Raw genomic sequence first — 6,000 nt, 5'->3', positions numbered from 1 at the left:
TCATCCCTTCTTTTTCTCTTCTTCTTCTGGAACCCCTATAATTCGAATGTTGGTGCATTTAATGTTGTCCCAGAGGTCTCTGAGACTGTCCTCAGTTCTTTTCATTCTTTTTTCTTTATTCTGCTCTGCAGTAGTTATTTCCACTATTTTATCTTCCAGGTCACTTATCCGTTCTTCTGCCTCAGTTATTCTGCTATTGATCCCATCTAGAGTAGTTTTAATTTCATTTATTGTGTTGTTCATCGTTGCTTGTTTCATCTTTAGTTCTTCTAGGTCCTTGTTAACTGATTCTTGCAATTTGTCCATTCTATTGTCCATTCTATCTGCAAGATTTCGGATCAACCTTACTATCATTATTCTGAATTCTTTTTCAGGTAGACTGCCTATTTCCTCTTCATTTGTTAGGTCTGGTGGGTTTTTATCTTGCTCCTTCATCTGTTGTGTGTTTTTCTGTCTTTTCATTTTGCTTATCTTACTGTGTTTGGGGTCTCCTTTTTTGCAGGCTGAAGGTTCGTAGTTCCTGTTGTTTTTTGTGTCTGTCCCCAGTGGCTAAGGTTGGTTCAGTGGGTTGTGTAGGCTTCCTGGTGGAGGGTACTAGTGCCTGTGTTCTGGTGTATGAGGCTGGATCTTGTCTTTCTGGTGGGCAGATCCACGTCTGGTGGTGTGTTTTGGGGTGTCTGTAGACTTATTATGATTTTGGGCAGCCTCTCTGCTAATGGGTGGGGTTGTGTTCCTGTCTTGCTAGTTGTTTGGCATAGGATGTCCAGCACTGTAGCTTGCTGGTCGTTGAGTGAAGCTGGGTGCTGGCGTTGAGATGGAGATCGCTAGGAGATTTTTGCTGTTTGATATTATGTGCAGCTGGGAGGCCTCTTGTGGACCAGTGTCCTGAAGTTGGCTCTCCCACCTCAGAGGCACAGCACTGAGTCCTGGTTGCAGCACCAAGAGCCTTTCATACACAGGGCTCCTTAATTTGGGATGATTCGTTGTCTATTCAGGTATTCCACAGATGCAGGGTATATCAAGTTGATTGTGGAGCTTTAATCCGCTGCTTCTGAGGCTGCTGGGAGAGATTTCCCTTTCTCTTCTTTGTTCTCACAGTTCCCAGGGGCTCAGCTTTGGATTTGGCCCCGCCTGTGCGTGTAGGTCGCCGGAGGGCGTCTATTCTTTGCTCAGACAGGACGGGGTTAAAGGAGCCGCTGATTCGGAGGCTCTGGCTCACCCAGGCCGGGGGGTAGGGAGGGTCAGGAGTGCTGGGCGGGCCTGCAGCGGCAGAGGCCTGCGTGCGCTGCAGCCTGAGGCGCCCCGTGCGCTCTCCCGGGGGAGCCGTCCCTGGATCCCGGGACCCTGGCAGTGGCGGGCTGCACAGGCTCCCTGGAAGGGCGTGTGGCTAGTGACCTGTGTTCGCACACAGGCCTCCTGGCGGCGGCAGCAGCGGCCTTAGCGTCCCATGTCCGTCTCTGGGCTCCGCACTCTTAGCCGCGGCTCGCGCCCGTCCCTGGAGCTCTCTCAAGCAGCGTTCTTAATCCCCTCTCCTCGTGCACCAGGAAACAAAGAGGGACGTAAAAGTCTCTTGCCTCTTCGGCAGGTCCAGACCCCTCCCCGGACTCTCTCCCGGCCAGCCTCGGCGCACCAACGCCCTGCAGGCTGTGTTCACGCCGCCAACCGCAGTCCTCTCCCGGCGCTCCGACAAAAGCCGGAGCCTCAGCTCCCAGTCCCGCCCGCGCCGGCGGGCGAGCAGACAAGCCTCTCGGCTGGTGAGTGCCGGTCGGCCCGATCCTCTGCGCTGGAATCTCTCCGCTTTGCCCTCCGCACCCCTGTTGCTGTGCTCTCCTCCGCGGCTCCCAAGCTCCCCCACTCCGCCTCCCGAAGTCTCCACCCGCGAAGGGGCTTCCTAGTGTGTGGACACTTTTCCTCCTTCACAGCTCTCTCCCGCTGGTGCAGGACCCGTCCCTATCCTTTCTCTCAGTTTAGTTTTTTCTTTTGCCCTAACCAGGTACGTGGGGGGTTCCTTGCCTTTTGGGAGGTCTGAGGTCTTCTGCCAGCGTTCAGTAGGTGCTCCGTAGGAGTTGTTCCACGCGTAGATGTATTTCTGGTGTATCTGTGGAGAGGAAGGTGATCTCCGCGTCTTACTCTTCCGCCATCTTCCCGGAAGTCTGGAATATCTTTAACTAAATTATTTTAATATGTTATCTTCTTACTCAGGTTTTGCATTTACTTTTGTCATTCTTGGTAATCAATATTTTGCAAATACAGTATTTTTAAAACTTATTTGCATAAAGTTGTTCAGAGCATTGACACTTTGTGATTTATAGTGTGTTTGTAGTTAGGCCGTTTTTCCTTTCTAATATTGTTTAATATTTCTTTCTTTTTTCATCATTCATGCCATCAAAATGACGACATTTTTGTTAGCTTTCCACTCACTTTTTTTTTTTTTGCGGTACGTGGGCCTTTCACTGTTGTGGCCTCTCCCATTGCGGAGCACAGGCTCTGGACGTGCAGGCTCAGCGGCCACAGCTCACAGGCCCAGCCGCTCCGCGGCATGTGGGATCTTCCTGGACCAGGGCACGAACCCGTGTTCCCTTCATCGGCAGGCGGACTCTCAACCACTGCGCCACCAGGGAAGCCCTCTACTCACTTTTATTTATTCTAAGTGGCAGGAATGACCCGCTGTCCATCAAAGGCATTTCTTGTTCTTTATTGTAGACTTCTTGCTGCTAAGTGGCCCCCAAACCAGGTACACATCTCTCAGACTCTCCGTTCAATGAAGTGCATCCTTGTGAATAGAGGTATGTGTGTCACTTCTGTTTTTTTTTTAATTGAAGTATAGTTGATTTACAATGTTGTGCCAGTCTCTGCTTTACAGCAGAGTGAGTCGGTTATACACATATATACATTCCTTTTTTATATTCTTTTCCATTATGGTTTATCACAGGATATTGAATATAGTTCCTTGTGCTATACATTAGGACCTTGTTGTTTATCCATTCTAAATGTAATAGTTTGCATCTACCAATCCCAAACTCTCAGTCCATCCGTCTCCCTCCCTCCCTCCCTCCGTGATGTGTGTCATTTCTCACTCTTCTTATCCACTGGCTGAATGCAGAGGACTTTGGCCATACAGAAGGTTGAATTGTCAAGATGGAAGAACTCTGGGTCTCTGTGTGTGGCAGCCATAGGAATGCACCTCTTATATCTGTGACTCTGGGGACTCTGAAAACCATCACTGCGTTTACACCAAGGCAAACACACTGCCCAAGACGCTAATGAGCTCAGCAGAGATGCTACGGTAGGCTCACTCCTGAGACATGTGGGTCTCTGACAGAGACTTTGACCTGAGGACCCCCCTGTAGCTCTCAATGAAACTTTCTTTAATTGCATTGAATTCTAAGACTTTTCCTCTCTCCTCCACAGAGGTCAGACTTGCATCAAGTCAGATGACTCTGATGGCTTCCTGCAACTCCCCACACATTTTTTCCTTACCGAATTTTCCTTCTAAATCTCTAAAAAGTCTAATTCCATCTTGGCATCTGCTTTTCAGAGGCCTGAACTAATACAAGTGGTGCGAACAGTGGTGTAATATGCTGTTCTGAGTCCCTTGACACACGGTTCCCTTGCTAAATATTGCCCTGGTGTGATGGGGCAAAGCATCCCTGTGTGGGAAAGTGCCCTTGAAGGGCTGATGATTCAAGCATATGAAAGACATGAGGAGAAAATGCCTGCAAGGCAGTGGAGCGGTGGCTAGAATTATTGCGAAATTGCATGGACACTCTGCGGAGGGCTAACAAAGAACCAAAGACCATTCACAGTTCAAGTCTTAAGGGTGAGAGCCAGAGGGCCTCTTTGGGAGCACACGAAAAGGCTTCAAGCTTCTGTTGTAGAAGAGGGGACACAGCTGAGCAGGAAACAGCAAACATAAGATTTCACAATTTCAGAGCTCCAGAGACATTGAATGCTCAGCTGAAAAGTCCTGCCGTGCTAAAGTCAGGGCCCTGGTTAAGAAAACCAGAAATCCCGAAACGTGGCCTGGGAGCATCTTGATATATGTACCGGGGAATGTTGGTTCTGCAGGCCCCTCTGGACCTTCAGAGTGCCTGGAGGTGGCCTCTCCCCGGCGCTGGGCTGGGAAGCACCGTGAAATCCCTTCTCCCCCTCAGCAGGCAGCCTCCCTTCCTCTCCTGGCTGGTAGGCTGGTAACTAGTGTTAAATCCTTACATAAACTGGCTGAAAAATTGCTGGTCCTGATAAGGGAGGAAAGAGATTAAGAAAGGAATAGCAGGGGCTTCCCTGGTGGCACAGTGGTTGAGAGTCCGCCTGCCAATTCAGGGGACACGGGTTCATGCCCCGGTCTGGGAGCATCCTACATGCCGCGGAGCGGCTGGGCCCATGAGCCATGGCCGCTGAGACTGCGCATCCGGAGCCTGTGCTCCGCAATGGGAGAGGCCACAACAGTGAGAGGCCCGCGTACTGCAAAAAAAAAAAAAAAAAAAAAAAAAAAAGGAATAGCAATGATTAGAGACCTGTACAGACGGGACCCAGAGGTTAGTTTTTGAGGGTGCTTGATCATGGGAGCTAGGATTCAAGCGCAAGATGTTGGACATCAGGTAAAGGATGCTTTATCTACCCCCCACGCTGCATGCATAGCATTATGTCTGTGTGAAGGAATAATTGTGTCATGTATCCTCATGGCCAGTAATACTAACTGATTAGTGGCCACCAGTTTGAACAGGTCAACCAATTAGTTGCGGGAAGGTTTAAATAAGATTGGAGAGAGAGAGAGGTGTGCATGTGTGTAAAATATCCTAGGACACTGACACAGAGTAGTTTTCGAACAACTAGAGCCGTCTAGGTTCTCCTTGCCTTTTTCACTGATACTCCATTTAGAGCTCTGTCTACATTTTTGCATAAAGAAAAATAAATACAGACATCATAGACCTCTGGCACCATGCAGATCCTTCCTTGATGGAAGGTAAGCTAGCTGAGCCAGGGAAGTCTCGTGAGTATGACACACAGGCAGAGTAAAGCAATAAATCATAAAACGATCCTCCAGCAGCCTCAGCTGCAAGTGTTTTTTAATCTACTCACTTTTAAACAACTCTTTTTAATTGTGCCTCACTGTTTCTCCCTTAGGAAATTATTTCATTGTATAATTGCCCTTGCTTCCAGTGAAATTTTTCTTAATGTCCAATTTAAATTGCTGCTTTTTTCTGTCTCAGGCCATTGCTCCCTATTACATTACCATTAAGCACCTTAAGTGACTCCTCTCTCTTTTGAAAACGATGAAATTGGCTCGTGCATTTCACCTGAAAATGTGGTCTCCTTTTTGTAGACAAAAATATTTAAACACTTGAAAATGACAGGTGATTGTCTTGTTTCTTAAAAAGAAAAAAAAAAAAACAGGTTGTTTTCCTGCTTCTGTGTTTTTCATCAGTTTAGAAACAATTCATGGGACGGCTATAAGTGACCCAGATGTCATTATATGCTTGGTGTTTCTTCCAGTCACCCCATAATAGGATGGTACGCACATTCGTTTCTTCAAGGAAATGTGAATCCTATATAAGCTGAGGTATTTTATACAAAAGGGGGATGTTGTAAGTGCCCAGACAGAGGTCCTACTGACTTACTTGCTGGAGAACCCGGAAGAGTCAGCTGCAAACTCTACGCAAAGGAATCGAATTACAAGAAGGGGGGTGTTTTATGATAGCATTACGGCAATGCAAACGGCAATGGTTTCCAAGCTATTAATACAATGAAAACTTTGGGGGTACAGAGAGAGCAATAAGGCCCTAAGTTGCCCCCATATTTAACCAGATCTGTTTTCTTGGGCCATTCTTATGGGGACGCTGGATCTTTTAGCAAGAAACATGATTCAGAACTTCAAATAAGCTGCCCTACTTTTTTTTTTGGCTGCTTTGGGTCTTTGTTGCGGCGAGTGGGGGCTACTCTTCATTGCAGTGTGCAGGCTTTTCATTGCAGTGGCTTTTGTTGCAGAGCACGGGCTCT

Source organism: Tursiops truncatus, chromosome 10 (genome assembly GCF_011762595.2).
Source record: "Tursiops truncatus isolate mTurTru1 chromosome 10, mTurTru1.mat.Y, whole genome shotgun sequence".
NCBI classification, from domain to species: Eukaryota; Metazoa; Chordata; class Mammalia; order Artiodactyla; family Delphinidae; genus Tursiops; species Tursiops truncatus.
Note: the sequence above shows the minus strand (reverse complement) of the source record.